Consider the following 16,938-nt stretch of genomic DNA (forward strand, 5'->3'; position numbering starts at 1 on the left):
TATGACCTCCAGAAGGTTGGCCAAGGGTGATTGGGCCCATTCAGCCAAAAACTTTATCACACCTGATATAAACCAAGAAAGAAGCATTCATCCCACCGGGATAGGCTATTCACCTTGGTCTTCTTCCTCAAAAGAAAACCGTAACAGTGAACTGTTGCAGGGCTGGACACCGCTGATCACTTAATAGGATTTGAATTCAGATTTGTAACCTGAGAAAATGACCATAGTTCAATAATATGAGAACACCAAGTACCGATTCCCCCTCCCAGGCATTGTGGAGTTGTGCAAGATGTACTTGTTAGTTCTAATGACAAAAGTTGAGCAAAATGTGCCAGAGGCAAAAGCAAACATGACTTGTCTGAAATATCATGGAGAGTTTCAGTCATCTGAAATGCTTTATGATCTCTGTAAAGCCCTAGATTAAGTTATTCCAACAGCACAAGTCTACAATTCCTCAGGCACATGCCTCACTCTAAGCTCATTCCCACAGCAGCCAATTACTATGTGAAACTTCAGAGTATGTTGTTTAGACAATGTAGACTTAAAGAATCTGCAGCTAACCCAAAACAGGAAGAACCATAGAAATAATGTTTTAACTTTCCATTCATGATAATGGCTTTACCTTGACATGTTATCATTTTTTAATTTACTACTACCACCACCACAGTGCTCTCAACGTGCACAAGGCTTCACAAAGAAAAAGGCAGATCCCTGTCCTGAGGAGCTTACAACCTCACATTTTTGAGATGCTTTTCTTTCTCAGCAGCAGGAACTGGCAGTGATAATAGGGAGAATGCAGGCCACCACCCCACACACCAATAGACTGGTCCACCCCTCCCCTTGCGCACAAGGAACTCTCTCACTGTGGCTGATTCCAAAGTCACTTGCCATTTCAGCCTTCTCCTGTCTTGGGCATGCTGTGATGGAAGGATGCTTTGTTCCATAAAAAGGAATCGGTGGCAATGGTGTGGGGAAATAGCTTGCCAAGTGGCTGTCACATAACAGCTTTCAATTTGCTGCTGTGCTACAATTTCATATATATTTAGAAGTGACTTCTGAGAATCTTTGCGGCGCAATGAGCTTCTTGCGGAAGCAAAAAGTAGGGAAGCAGAATGGGGATTTAGAAATAACAATTTCCCATTCTTTTTACAAGCATGCTTTATTTTTTAAAAAACAATTATGCATTTCCCCCCTTTGCTATATGGAAGTTCTACAGGAAACTTTGGCTTGCCAAATATTGTTGGACTCCCAACGCCCACCAGCCCCAGCCCAGTATGGCCAATGGGCAAGGAGGATGAGAGCTGCTATCCATCAGTTTATGAAGGATCACAGATTAGCAGCTCCATGTTCTACAGCAACACCAGGTGTTTTCACTTCATTCAGTTTAGAGCATTTACTATTCTGATAGCAAACCAGTGAAGGACCCCTTTGTGCTTATGCTTCTTTGATGCCAGAGCCTAGGGCTTGCAGACCAGAAGATCGGTGGTTCGAATCCCCACGACGGGGTGAGCTCCCATTGCTCGGTCTCTGCTCCTGCCAACCTAGCAGTTTGAAAGCACGTCAAAGTGCAAGTAGATAAATAGGTACCGCTCCAGTGGGAAGGTAAATAGCGTTTCCGTGCGCTGCTCTGGTTCGCCAGAAGCAGCTTATTCATGCTGGCCACATGACCCAGAAACTGTCTGTGGACAAACGCTGGCTCCTCAGCCTATAGAGCAAGATGAGCGCTGCAACCCCAGAGTCATCCATGACTGGACCTAATGGTCAGGGGTCCCTTTACCTTTATGGAAGGGTCAGCAGCTTGGAATGCCCATTAACCTTCATCTGTCATCCAGTGGACGATGTATATGACCCCTCTAAATCAGGAGTAGTCAACATGGTACCCTCCAGAGGTCATTGGGCTCCAGTTCTCATCAGCCCCAGCAACATTGCCCATGGTTAGCAGTTACAGGAGTTCTTGTCTAGCAGGCATCCAGAGGACTCTTCTCTAAATGATAAGATTCAAAAATGCCTAAGAGACATATTTCAAATATATATGAAGACCGAAGATTAAGCAAGAATCCCAACCATCCTCAAAAGATAATAGCTACTGATGCTATAGGCTGTTACTTTATTTTGATCTATGATAACAAGAATTCAATTTCTAAAACTTCATAAATCATCAATACCACAAGGTGGCAGCAGAAAATTATTTTTGTAAGAATTCTGCCGTGACCGTTTTCCCCGTTTTATTTTAACAAACATCCTGCATTTCCTCTGTTCCATGGGAAACACAATTGCTCCAGATTGAAAATGCTTCTACTTAGGCCTCCAAATTAGTCCAGAAATGTATAGGTTGCAAAAGGTTGATTCATATTATACTTTTCCCAGGTCCTAGACAGTGTAGGCAACTTCCTACATTAAACCAATCGTGTTAACTTTCTCCTGGTGCTAATGAATGTCTTTCTCAGGAATCAAAGCCGGCCATATGCATTGCCTATGGATGAGATGATAAGAGACTACCCTTAAATTTCTATGAAAGAAGTTAATATGCACAGGCTGAGCACAGGCCTGCTCCTCCCTTTGCTCCTATTTTAACTGACCTTTTAAAAGTAATTATTTTGGTATAGTTTTAATGCCCTGTTTGCCTCAGACACAATAATACAGTCAAAAAGCTGGTTCAAAGGCAGTACTACATTCCCAGAAGCCTCACCACTGATGAACCCACACAAGTCAGACAACAATGCGTTCGGCAAGAACAGAGCCCGTGTTTCACAAACAAGCACTGGGAGAGCAAATGTCTTCCTCACAGAGATTGAAACTGAGGGGAAAAGGAAGGCTACAGACCAGGCAAAAGCTGATTGATGCCTTTCATTTGCTCAAGTTCCATCGCTGAAAGATCCCTGTCGATTCTGCAAAGAGTTCTTTGCCAGACTTCCTCATCAGACTGTTTGGTGAGCATCAAAAGCTGTTGTGTTCTTTCTCCAGGAGAAGGTGGCTCAGCAAAACCATAACAATAATCACCTTTCACAGCCTGTAGATTTGAATGTAACTTTCAAGGAGTTCTGTTTAATAATTCTACATATATATATATATATATATATATATATATATATATATATTTCAAAATCGCAGAGGGTTTTTTTAAGGTGTTTTGTCAACCACGAAAAAGCCATCCAAACATACACAAATGGCTCTATTTAATTTTTTAAAAACATCTGATTGTGCTTCCAAATTAACAGGAGCTTAGTAAGAATCTCAGCATGTGTAGTGATATTTTTAAAATAGTTGCTATCTTGTGGAAGACCTGTTATCTGAAACAAGCTATAAACACAAGCAAATCACAGAACTCTGTTGAAAGGACCTGTTCCAAAACACAAGGAAGCGAATGCCAAAATGCCAAATGATATCAGTGGGATTAGGATCAGGCCTTGAAAAGCTAGTCGGCTTTTGGTGGGGCACAGGATAGCAGTTCCTCCAGATCTAGCTGTCCAAGTGGCAGCCTGTAAAATGAGAACTCAGCCAGCTGGCTGCTGGCCACCTCGCCTTGCTCCTAATGAGTGCTATCTGCTCGGTCCCCATGCAGCTGTTCCATCAAAATTCCCCATAAAGTTTACCCAAATGTTTCAAGCTTGTTAAGACTTTGAATGGAGCAGACCTGGCAGTCTGTACGGGAGGCTCCTGCAAAAGCTGGGATTGACATCAGCAGTTCAGCACTGTAGGGAATCACCCGGGGGGGGGGGGACGGGACGGGACTGGTGGACTTAAAGGAAATGGAGACAGCAATTTCAGCTTGCTGCCAGCAGTGGAGCACAAGTACAAATCACAGAAAGAGAAGTTGATGCCAGCAGCTCAAGTACTGCCTCCGCTTTGAAGTGGAGGAATTGGAAGGGATATATATATATATTCCAAAAACAAATGGAGGAGGAAAGAACAGCCAGTGGTAGAAGGTAAAAGGTAAAGGTACCCCTGCCCGTACGGGCCAGTCTTGCCAGACTCTGGGGTTGTGCGCCCATCTCACTTAAGAGGCCAGGGGCCAGCGCTGTCCGGAGACACTTCCGGGTCACGTGGCCAGTGTGACATCGCTGCTCTGGCGAGCCAGAGCCGCACACGGAAACGCCGTTTACCTTCCTGCTGGTAAGCGGTCCCTATTTATCTACTTGCACCCGGAGGTGCTTTCGAACTGCTAGGTTGGCAGGCACTGGGACCGAGCAGCGGGAGCGCACCCCGCCGCAGGGATTCGAACCGCCGACCTTTCGATCGGCAAGTCCTAGGTGCTGAGGCTTTAACCCACAGCGCCACCTGCGTCCCAGTGGTAGAAGGAAACAAGATAAATAAATCTGAATATTGTGTGTGCGGAAGGGGGAGGCGAGGCATATAATTCTATTAATTTTAAGCATTTGATTTCTGCTATTTTGAAACTCTAAATACAAATGATCTGGAGGAAAGGTTGCTTTTCTTTCTCAGCCTTCAGTGAAACGTTGGAATGTTGTGAGAATAAATGTGCTCTGAGGAACAGCGTTCAAAGAGAATTTGAGAATCTACAAAGGCTTAAACAGATGTATTTTCCTCTAGGTCTGAATCACCGGCATCTAGAGACTGACATTTGCATGTCCTGTTTGCCTGTGATACTGCATGAAAAATTAGTTTATTTGCTAAGGTATTCTGCACTGGAGCCTGAACTGGAAGTCTGATACCCAGACAGGCAGAAGAGTCTCAAAATGTGACAAAGAGGCAGGTGCTAAGTGATGCAGACAGAATTATCCCTCTCACACAATGCCCCCCCCCCAACAGAGTATCTGAAAAATAAGCATACAGAAAAGGACACCCGGCATTCCTATAGCTTGATGGAAGAAATACAAATATGAGAGATGTGCACTTCTCCAAGAAAAAAACCTTAGAGCCACAAGGGCAATGGAGAAGCTATTCTTGGCTAGGTTTGTTTGTTTTTACTTAACACAGAGGTTTTCAACATTTTTGAGTCCACAGCTCCCTTGACGCAGCTACATTCTTTCTGCGGCACCCCTGTGGGGCTCAGGAGCCCAGTTATGTCACCCCTTGCCTGCAGAGCTGGCAGCCTCTCACCCTTTTTCAAACACTATACCTTGTGGAGCATTCCCTCAGCCTCCTCTCCTCTTCCCTCTCCTTGGGGGTCCTCCATGCAGCTGCAGCTGCCACCTCTGGTCTCTGAGCTGCACCCCTGCCCCCAAGAGAGGTGCCTCCTCACACTGCCCCACAGGGCCTGGGAAGAAACCCCTGGTCAGCCCCAGATGCATCCTTCGCCTGGGGAGCTTATAGCCAGGGCTGCTGCAACAAACAGCTGTGCAAGCCTTTGGGAGGCAGAGATGCAAGAGGGCATCAGAGGAGGGAGGGAAGGAAAAAGGGAGGGAGGCCAGTGTTGCCCGTGGCACCCCTGACCATCATTCGGCACCCTAGGGTGCCACGGCACACTGGGTGAAAACTACTGACCTAACAGAAAGGGTTCCTATTTGTATTGCAGCACATGCAAGAGAGGTCGTATGTTTTGTCTAGTGGATGTGATTCAATCCAATTTTAGCAATAGGCTCAGCCTAACCTTGGGTAGATCTCTCTCTCTCTCTCTCTCTCTCTCTCTCTCTCTCATCTATCTATCATCTATCTATCTATCATCTATCTATCTATCATCTATCTATATCTATCTATCTATCTATCATCTATCTATCTATCATCTATCTATCTATCTATCTATCTATCTATCTATCTATCTATCTATCATCTATCTATCTATCTATCTATCATCTATCTATCTATCTATCATCTATCTATCATCTACCTACCTATCTATCATCATCTATCTATCTATCTACCTGCTATCTGCCCATCTATAAAAGTAGGTTTCCAGTGACCTACCTACTTTACAGAACTGTTGCAAGGGTGGTAAGGCAGGCAAAGGTTGTAAAGCAAATTGCATGATTTTACTCAGGAGTAATACATAGCTTAAATTGCTATATATTTTGCCCTTACCACTTGCTTTACCTATACAGAAAAGATATATAATATTTAAATACGTGATGATACATTCTGATATAACCATGCAGTGATCTAGTTCCCCAATTTTTATTTGCTATTCTTCTGTGTTTGTGTTTTCAGCTGTAGGGTCTTTTGATCTGGGATCTTTTTGTTTTATTTCTGCAAAGTACCGACTATATTTCTAGGAACCGCATAATAAATGATTCATAATAACAATAATTATAATAAGACCTGATGTAGGAGTATTTAAATTTCTTCATACACAAAAACCTGTAGTCAACAGAAGTTGGTCCAATTAAAATAATTACATTGTATCTTATCATTCATTCTCTTGGTACCAATGTAACAGGTATTGCCTCTTCAAAGCTACATATTCTCCCTGCCAATCACTTTTTAAAGAGCCAGCTCATTTCAGTTGTGTATTCCAGATCTGAGCTATTGTCTGTGGCAGTCACTTAGGAATATGTAACCTTAAAGTCATGAACAAACAAAGATGCTGAGATATTCTAATTCTAAGTCAAAAGACCATGTTCTTCATTTTGGGCTCTAATTTATTTGCAGTGATACATTCTTATTTAGTTAGATTAGGGAATTAGCACCTTCTAGCAAACTGTAAATTAGGGATTCCAGAGCAAGATCAGTGTAAGCAAAATTAATTCAGTGCAGCACTTCAGAATAATCTGTTTATGCTCTGAGGTACTCGGTTGCAAGCCCTCGAAGCCAGCAGTGCATGTTTACTTGTGGCATATTATATCTGAAATGTCATGTAGCAAAATGGTGGTGATGAGATTTGTGCCTGGCCATCTGAAAGGTATGCGGCAGTAGATGGATGACATGAACCCCGGTGGAATTTGAGACTCTGCTGTCTCGTGAACCGTCATCCTATGGGCTCCCAAGCCTCATTCTGGCTTCTCAGCACTTTTGCTGATGCAAATGAAACCCATCTTTTCTGCAAAGGCAAAACTATTAGAACACAGTGGTGGTTACGAGGGAACAGTACACACTTTCCAATATCCTGAAGATAGGTAAATTGAATCAAAGCTATGTTTAGTATGCCTGTGAGTTTGGGTTTCTGAGATCCTTTAGGCACTCATTCAATTGTAAGACTCCTGAGTGCCTATGCAGTGTTTGAATTATGAACGAGCTTTTGATGATCATCTAATAAAGCCTAAAACTTAGGTCAACTTAGCTCAGTTAACTCATAGAATCATAGAACTGTAGAGCTGAAAGGGACCCCAAGGACTATCTAGTCCAACCCCCTGCGATGCAGGAATCTCAACTAAAGCAGTCCAGCTGACATTTCCCCAAACTGTGCCAGAATTTAGCTGTACGGTTCAAAATATAGAATACCTGAGAGTCATTGCAGGTGCTACACAATTCTACAGATGAAAATAAAAGAGACTGTGAAGAATTTCCAAAAGTGTATTTTCAAACTGGGCAAATGGAAAACAAAGTGGCAGATGCAATTCAATTGAAAGAAATGTAAAACCCCTAACTTCTCATTAACACTGATGCAAACTCTCGTGCCAAATTTGGCAAGGTTATCTCAAGAGGTCACAGAACAATAAACATTCACCCTAAATCCATCCTGATTTTCTCCTGTGGTGGTTATACATCTTCACATTAATCATTTGTTCACCCCACACTTTTCAGCACAGTTCCCTTCTGTTCTCCTAACCGCAAAAAAGGACATTTCATTTGGAAATGTGGGTGTGCTAGGCTGTCAGAAACTCTTTAATCCACTTTCATAGCGCAAACTTAAATTTCTAGCACGGCCTTGAATTCCTCCTGCGAAGCACTGACAGTCCAGAGGCGACCTACATAAAGTCCATCTTTGTCATCTTACCATAGGCATCTTACTCTTAACAAAATGTATGGAATATATTTTAATAGTTCAAACACTGATTTAAGGTTTGAGTTCAATTGCCATTGCACCCAGCAGGTATGCTGTATATATCTATCTATATCCAGTTCAGTTTAAGCAAAGGTTGGCTACCACGGCAAGCTCTAAAAGTTAACTTGGATAAAAAGGAAACAGATCCCTCAAAACATTTAATAGAGGTCAGTAACAAGGTTGAAACACTTGTGTCCATTTGTAGTAACTCTTCACCACAGTTAACATTTGCTGCACATCACAGTGTTGCCATTTCTCTATTGGAAGCTGACTGGGCTTTTAATTTTCCCCCCATTAAAGTTAATTGACATGCCTTCTGCAGTTTCTGCTGTTGTGGCAAGCAAACAATACAGCTTCACTCAGCTAATCGAGTGGAGTGGAGTCTAATGGGAAGCAAATACAATGATATAGTTTGTCCAGTTTATCTGTAAGCTATAATGGAATGTAAATAAAATATTCATTGTGTCAAGGCATTTCAAGCAAGAGGCAAAATAAATAGCTGTGCTTTATTCTTTTTCTTTTAATGAGCATCTTCCAAATTGGATATCCATTTGGTTACAATCCCGCTGGCCAAAACATAGACAAGTGAATAAACAGATCTGACTGTTTCTGGTAGGGTGCAGATTGAATAGGCAGGGGAAATAAATTCACGTGAAGTGATGGTTTCCTGGACTACAGGAATGATCATGTGCCATGAAACCCCAGGCTCCTGCATGTGCCATATGTAAGCTCAATGTACCATGCTTGAAAACAAAGACTTGACAGCATGCAGTCTGAATTAACATATGTGCCTACACTTGGAAATAGACTGTTTTGCTCAGCAATGCTCTTTGAAGAAGTTAAGGAAGAGGGAAAGGGCAGCATGTTGTGGCCCAAATGAAGAAGACTACAGGTAAATCAGGAGACTCTGTGAAAGATAAAAAGGTGTAGAGACCTTGTAAGTCAAAGTGGATGCTGATGCACGTTTTGCTAGGGAAGGTGGTATTGTGGCTTGGTGTGAGTAAATTTAAGGAACAGTCAAGATCCATTTTAAAGGGAATTTGTGGCTGGCAATAACAATGCTGTCCTACATGGCATTGGTGCCCATTACCTAATTCCCAAAGTACAGTAGTTCCTTGTTATTGTAACATTTTTATTATGATCAGAAAGTCTTATCTTTGGCCTTCCTTATTTAAGAATTACTTAAAAAAATTAAGGTAATGACAGTATGGAGAATAAGAGAAAAATTTAAAAAGTTCAATCCTGCACCAGTTAAAACATATAGTATCCCATTGATCTCAATATTTTTTTTGAGGGGTGAACTCCTGTCCTTAAGATCTTCTGACTGAGAAACATACAGGGACATACAGTTCTGAGGGTGATCTAGAAATCAGCTAGAAATAACTTGGAGGTGGAATAGGAGACATTTGAATAATCAGTAATTCTTTCTCACCTTGTGCAATGGCTTCTGATAGCCTGCAGAGATGAGTTGTTATACACCACTCACTCCAATCTGAAGATAAAATGCCTGATCCCACAGCCCTTTCAATATGGGCACACAAAAATAGGAGTCAATCAGGAATGCCCCTCTCCTCTTGGGATGAATCATCCTCCATCTGTTTACGAGTCTTAAGTATGGGCAATGAGCTTTCAGAAAGAGAACAACAGATGGCAGCACTGTCGTAATAAACATTGTCCAAAAGCACCACTCAGGCTCAAAAAAATAATAATTAAGAAATACAAAAAATGGCACTTTTTTGAGAACCTGGTTCTCCTTTGCCTGCATCATATCTCATCTTTCACTTCTGTTCTTAATCCATTCTACCACTTAACAGCTGGTGACAATCAAACAAAGTCTCATTGAATGTTCCACCATGAGCCCTTGGCAAGGAGCTGTATGGGCGACCGTTCCCCTGAAAATTCTGAGAAGCAGGTGAGGTTGCCTGGACAGGAGGAATGCACCTCCTTGGAGCTGGGCAGAACCCCTGTGCTGCTCTCTGGAAGCTGCTCTGAAGACCCCTTTCTGTTCCCTCCTGTAGCAGCAGCAGCGGCAGCTTTTCCTGACTGAGATCATAGTGGATTCCTTATTTGGGCAAAGCAGATGTGGGGCCAGGTTTTGCCATCCTCTAGGTATGCCTCTGTGTGTGCATGGCATCTCTGTGTTATAGAATCGTAGAACTGTAGAATTGAAAGGGACCCTGTGGATCATGTAGTCCAACCCTCAGTAATGCAGGAATTTCAACTAAACCATCCATGGCAGATGGCCATCCAACCTCCGCCTTAAAAACCTCCAAGGAAGGAGAGTCCACCATTTCCCAAGGGAGTCTGTTCCACTGCCAAACAGATCTTACTGTCAGAAAGTTCTTCTTGATGCTTAGCTGGAATATCTTTTCTTGTCATTTGAAGCCCTTAGTTATGGCTCCGGAGAAGGAGAAAACAAGCTTGCTCCATCTTCCATGTGACAGCCTTATAGATATTTGAAGATGGCTGTCATATCACCTTTCCATCTCCTCTTTTTCAGGCTAAACATACCCAATTCCCTGAACCATCCTCATAAGGCTGGCTTTCCAGACCCTTGATCATCTTGGTTGCCCTCCTCTGTTTGTCAATATCCTTCTTAAATTATGGTGCCCAGAACTGGGCACACTACATCAGGTGCAGTCTGAGTATGGTGGAATAGAGCAGTACTATTCTTTCCCTTCACCTGGACTCTATACTTCTTGATACAACCTAGAATAGGATTTGTCAGCATCGCCCTTGAGCCAGTACCACCAACTGGACTCATGCACTTCAGCCCCGACTGGGCTAGGCGAGCTGAGTAGCACTTCCAGAGACCACCTTCTGGACAGGAACAGGTCAAAGTGCTGTGGACTCACAGCTTAAAGTTGTGAGCACCGGATTCACTTCCACAAGTAGACAGTCGTCGCACAGCAGAGTCTAGCAGAGTCTAGCAGAGTATATAAATGACTCGGAGAACAGCTCTGTAGAATATCTTCTTTATTCTATCTACAACTATTATACAACTATATACAGAGCTTAATGAGGTCTAAGCATAAAGAATGCTGCACTGCACTGAGTGTCTGCAGCTGCTCTTAGCAGCAACCTTATCTCTAGACACGATCTGTAACACTCAGTCTCTCTCTCTCCGACACACTGACTGACTGACTTGGTGCTGGAGTAGAATAAGTAGAGAGCAGAACATGCCTCTTTCTCTCTGGAGAATCAGCAGACTCATCAGGAGATTCTTGGATATGGGAGGGGTGAAATCTCCTCAGCATTAGCTTTTTTTTTGCACCACACTGTTGACTCATGTTAAACTTGTGGTCTACTAAGACCCCTGGATCCTTTTCACATGAACTTCTGGCAATCCAGCTGCCTCCCATTTTAAATTTGTGAGGCTGGTTCTTCCTGTGTTTAATAAAAATATACATACATATTTCAGGATAAGTTTGCCTTGTCTGAAATACTGTTGGCTGGTTGTTCATCCACTCAGATGAAGATATTCAGCCTGTTCCGCTCCTCCTGAAAGATGAAGCTTGAAGACTTTGTGCTCCAGCATTGTAAAATGAATTCTGTGAGTTGTCTGTCTTTTTATCAGCTTTGGCTGTCATGACAGCTACAACCATACCTGGATGGAGATCTCAGGGTCCCTGTTATCCAGCAATAGTAACAATATTTTAAAATTAGGATTTCAGGTTGTTATATAACCAACCACTCACACACACCCCGACATAACTTAACACACATAAAATAAAGGAAACCATAGGAGGGCGCGGCTGCAGAGTTATAAAGCAATGACAAGTCTGTCACTAACTACAGCTGTATGTCACTTATTGACAGGAAAACATGACACTCGACAAGATTTTGCAGGTAACTATTAAGAAAAACATGCATGGCGAGAAACAAAGAAATCCACAATATCCATAACTGCATGTTCACTAAGCGTGGAGACCTGCCGTGTTCCCTCCAATTTGTGTTATCAATAAAGTTAAAGCATGTGGCTATAAAAGAGCCTCATTTGCTTTGACCATTTAACAGCTCTTTTCATTTATGAAGGCCCTCAAAGTACCTAGCTTACTATCATGAAACTTAAAATGACCTTAGAGTGAAGCAGCAACAACAATGACGACAGGCAGATATGGCTATGTGCTCAGTCAGAATTGCCCTTTGTGTTGTGCACTGCATTGTGTTTGCAAATTTAAATATTGAGGCTTCCTCAGGGCTGGATGAACCATTAAGCAAAATAAACACATGCTCAGTGCATCAACGGGGGCACCACAGAAATTATCCATTGCCGGATTTACCATGGACCATGGTGCAGCTGAACAAAAATAAACATTATCTATACATTATTTTCAATCTTACTGTAGGGTTTTTTTTCCATTTTGAAAAATATTTTTTTTATTTGACAGTTTATTATTCTTTATATTTTGAATTGGATATACTGTACCAACATTTTTTAACTGCTTGAGGCATCTAAAGGACTTAATCCAGCCCTGTTTTTAGTTCATTAAGATGAGCCAGGACTTCTCATTTTCACACCTTTAGAGAATCACTCAGAATTGTTTGAATTTCTTCCTTTTCTTTTTTAAAGTTTTTAATTATACTTTTCAAATTTATACATTTCATTAATTTTACAATCATTTTAACATTTCAAAGTTTGAATTCCTTTCCCCCTTTCTGCGGTTCCTTAAATTTATTTTTTAATATCTTCTGCATATCCAAATTCATTTAATTTGCTCATTTAATTATCTACTTTAAAAATATATTCTTATGAAACTTCAGGTTATTACAATAATCTTGCCAATGTTTTTAACTGTTTGCAATTTACCTGTAAATATTCAATAACCCATTTCCATTCTTTTGTAAAAGGTTTGTTATCTTGATTTCTTATTCTTCCATTAAGTTTTGCCATTTCTTCATATTCCATGGAATTTCTTTAGTGATTTCCAGGAGTCCACTTCTTCTTCTTCTTCTTCTTCTTCTTCTTCTTCTTCTTCTTCTTCTTCTTCTTCTCCTTCTCCTCCTCCTCCTCCTCCTCCTCCTCATCATCATCTTGGTTTTTGGTGTCTGCTAGCATAAGTGCATAATGTAGATCTCAAGGAAAAGGAAGAGTTGCTTTGTCTGCTTCTGCACTGCAATGTTCAGCGATGTTTCCACCTTCAACAGAGAGAAGAAGGCTCTCCACCTCTTCTCCAAGTTCTCTGTGAACTGAAGAAAACCACTGAGAAAGCCTGCCTGCGTGTAAAACTTTTGCAGAAAGTGCAATATTTGAAGACATCTTAATTAAATCCTTAAGAATAGAAAGGTGCTTGGTTATGACAACATCTTTTTTTTTGAAGGCTAACACACTCATCTTGTCATATATTAAAAGACTCTGCATTTAATATTAATATAAATGCTACAGGTCTAATACCTGGGAAGGAGAACAGCGCAGCATGATTATGTTAATATTAATCATATCTGTGCATGGAGATTTAGGAGATACTAATTTCCATTTGTTAGTAGAGGGAAATGATTTATCACCTTTGATTGAGAAGGGGAAGGAACATAATACACTGTAGGCTTAAGCTGATGGATGATACGTGTTTTTAACCATATTTTTCACATAATCTGTTTGATCTTTGCATATATAGGGCAGAGTGTGCTAGAGGTTATGGAGAGGCGTGTTCATATAAAGCAGAAAACACATCAAAGTAGGAGACGGAGTACGAAGCAACAGTTTGCGAAAAGTTCCTTCCAGCTTCTGTTTGACTTGTAAGAAAAGATCCCCTTGGGGCCAGTGGAAGATTTCCTTGCAAAGCAAATAGCAGCTTTGGGGGAGTTATTTTAACCGCAGCAAAGCAAACAGCAGCTTTGGAGGAGCTTTTAACCACCTTAACTGCTGAGATCTCAGTAACTATCAGCCCCTGACTGCTATGCATTTTTTTTTAAAAAAAAGAATGTTAAATGTGAAGGTGCATTTAATGTCATGTCTAGTATGGCCCTAAAAGCAAGTGTTCCTTCATCAGTTTGCTTTAAAAGAAAAAGAAGAAAGGCCTCATGATAATTTATGAGCATTTTAAGTGTGCATTTCTCTTAATAATAAATATATTATTATTATTTATTCAATTTATTTACCTCCCTATACCCAGAGGTCTCAGGGCGGTTCACAAACAAGACCACAACATATTTAAAAAAATTGTATGAAATTTTGCATGCAATATATCAAATAGTAACATTCTACTGTGTGCATGTTTTGATGTTTTCTTCAGTATATTTTGTACTTGTAACAGCAGCTTGTAACGTTCTGAATGCTGAGAAAACTTTACTGAGGGTCCTTTGGATGAACTTGAATTGAACTGTGAGCTGTGAACTGAATGTGAACCAAACTAGATTGTTTTGTAAAAGGATAAATGTGAAATGGAATTAGTTCCTTTTTGGACATGCTGAACTAGAACCAGTTCCTTTAAAAAATGACTTTCCCATACTCCACATGCGGATGCCACTTTGGGCAAGTGTGATGTTTTGCTTCTATTTACTGTCTCAGACTGTTCATTTTAAATTATATTACCTGTTCTCTTTTGGAAAATCAGACCATTTGCGATCTGATCAAACTTTCTGTTCTTTGTTTCTAAGAACACACAATTTCACTAGGTTAACATCTGTCAAGACGTTACCAAAAGCACAAACACACATCTTACTTTTGCTTTGAACTCCTATCCCTGAAGAAAAATTCTGTGTGACTTAAAACCTCTTTTCCACTCTTATAGTCTAATAAAAAATATCACCTCACTTGTTCAGTGCTTCAAGAGTGAAGTATGTCTGAGGTTCTCTGTATTTAAAACAAATTAGAAATAGCTTCCCACCACAGTTTAGTCACCAACACTCCACTCCTTGTTACTGCCGGTTTCAAGATCCTAGTGGTAAAGATGGGGGGAAATTGATTTAGTCACTTCTCTGCATTTTGTGATACAATTCTCCAGGAAAAGTGCTCCTCTTTTTTGAAGTATATCCAGACAGAGGAAGGGCATGTACTGCATTGTAGCTTTTCATTGTATTGTGTTGTTTTTTTGAAGCACAACATAATATGATGGGAAAGTACTTGGGTAAAAATGCTTTAAAAATGCACGTGTCATGAAAACAATATGTAAAACTACCTTATATTATGGAAAACTGCATATGAATTTGAAAGAAATCCACAAACTGATGCAGAAATGGAGCAAACTTATGTTTGGAAAAATGAGAAACTGAGAGAAATTGAAATTGATGGATTAGCCCATATATATCTCATGGTAAATATACTCTCCAGGGTCTTGGCAGCAGATGGTCATTGATTCTTCCCAGAGTGAGGCAGAAAGTGTTTCCCTCACTCTGGCTACAGCACAATGATGTTCATTTGAACACAAGACTTCATGACACATTTCACACATTCACCTTGGTATATTATTGAGTGTACAGTTGACTAAGAACCACAACCAATCCCAACTCTTGGATGAGTGTATCTTTTTGTTTTTATTTTTAATTGTGTGTGTGTGTGTGTGTGTGTGTGTGTGTGTAGAGGCTCATTAGGCATTCACTAAGCTCAGGGTAAGCTCCCGTTGCTCAGTCCCAGCTCCTGCTCACCTAGCAGTTTGAAAGCATGCCAAAATGTACAAGTAGATAAATAGGTACCACTCTGGTGGGAAGGTAAACGGCGTTTCCATGCACTGTTCTGGTTCGCCAGAAGCGGCTTAGTCATGCTGGCCACATGACCCGGAAGCTGTACGCCGGTTCCCTCAGCCAATAAAGTGAGAAGAGCACCGCAACCCCAGAGTCGGCCAGGACTGGACCCTTTACCTTTACCTTAAGCTCAGCATATAACAATCTGGCTAAGAAATAACACAGGTTGCCTAAAAACCAAAATGTCTGCTGTGCATCTACCATTTTGAACTTCATTCAGATATTGGCAGGGCATTCTGGCTACAAGTTTAGACTTGGTGACACTATTCCCTGCCGTATAATTATTCAAGTATTTCTCATTGATTAGACTGTGATTGGACTGTCATTTTGATGGACATTTCAGATGTACCTAAAATTAATGTAGTTGCTAATCCTTATTTGTTCTGACATTGTTTAAAAGGCAATGGGAGATAAAATATTACATAAATCAGTAACTTGTACCTGATTGGAAATCAGAGAAAAAAGAGGGAGTGAAATAAAGGGCAAAGATTCACTTCCTTGGACCAATGCCTTAAAATGATTTAATTTATCTTTATTAAGGTGCTAATTAAATTCCTGAGGAATGTGACCTGACTTGGTGGATATGCTTAGCTTACAAACAGGAGCTAACCTCTTTAGGGAAAAGGAGCAGGGAATATCATGAAGTACAATTTACATGGAAAGTCAAAATGGAAATGGAAATGAAAATGGAAACTATGAAGCTGAATGGCTAACTGGACAGAGAAGACCCAAGGCAGATGTAAAGGGGACAGTTACGTCATGTTCTTCAAAATGTGATGGAACTCCTATTTGGGGACTTCCCTGGCTTTTTCTGGCCCATGTAGGACCAGTTTGGAAAGTTAGCCTTGGTGAAGACTTGATGTTTTCATCCCCCCCCAAAAGTTTTTGATTTGAGTTTCCATTGAATGAGGCTGTATTTTAATATTTTAATGTTTTAACGTTGTATTTTAATCTTGTTTTTAAGTTATATTTCAATCAATTTGTTTTATATCGGGTGTTAGCCACCCTGAGCCCAGTCTTGGCTGGGGAGGGTGGGGTATAAATAAAATTTATTATTATTATTATTATTATTATTATTATTATTATTATTATTATTATTATTATTCAGGCTACATTGGAATGGTTCTATCAACACTCTTGAGAATTCCACATTTCCTGGGTAATGCAAAGGCCCTTTTCAGAGACTGGCAGTATTGGTTTTTTAAGCTGAGCTCTGTGGCTGTTCAGAATATTTTTTAGCATGAAGACTTTCCCTTACTAGCAATACATTTAAATGCATTTTGGGGCTTCTAGGTAACTTGCCACAATAGTATGGGAACTGAGTCCCCGTGGTTTCTTCCTACATCATCCCATTAAGAGTTGGAAGTCAAACCTATGTG

The sequence above is a fragment of the Podarcis gaigeae genome (assembly GCF_964106915.1).
Source record: "Podarcis gaigeae genome assembly, chromosome: 10".
In the NCBI taxonomy this organism is placed as follows: Eukaryota; Metazoa; Chordata; class Lepidosauria; order Squamata; family Lacertidae; genus Podarcis; species Podarcis gaigeae.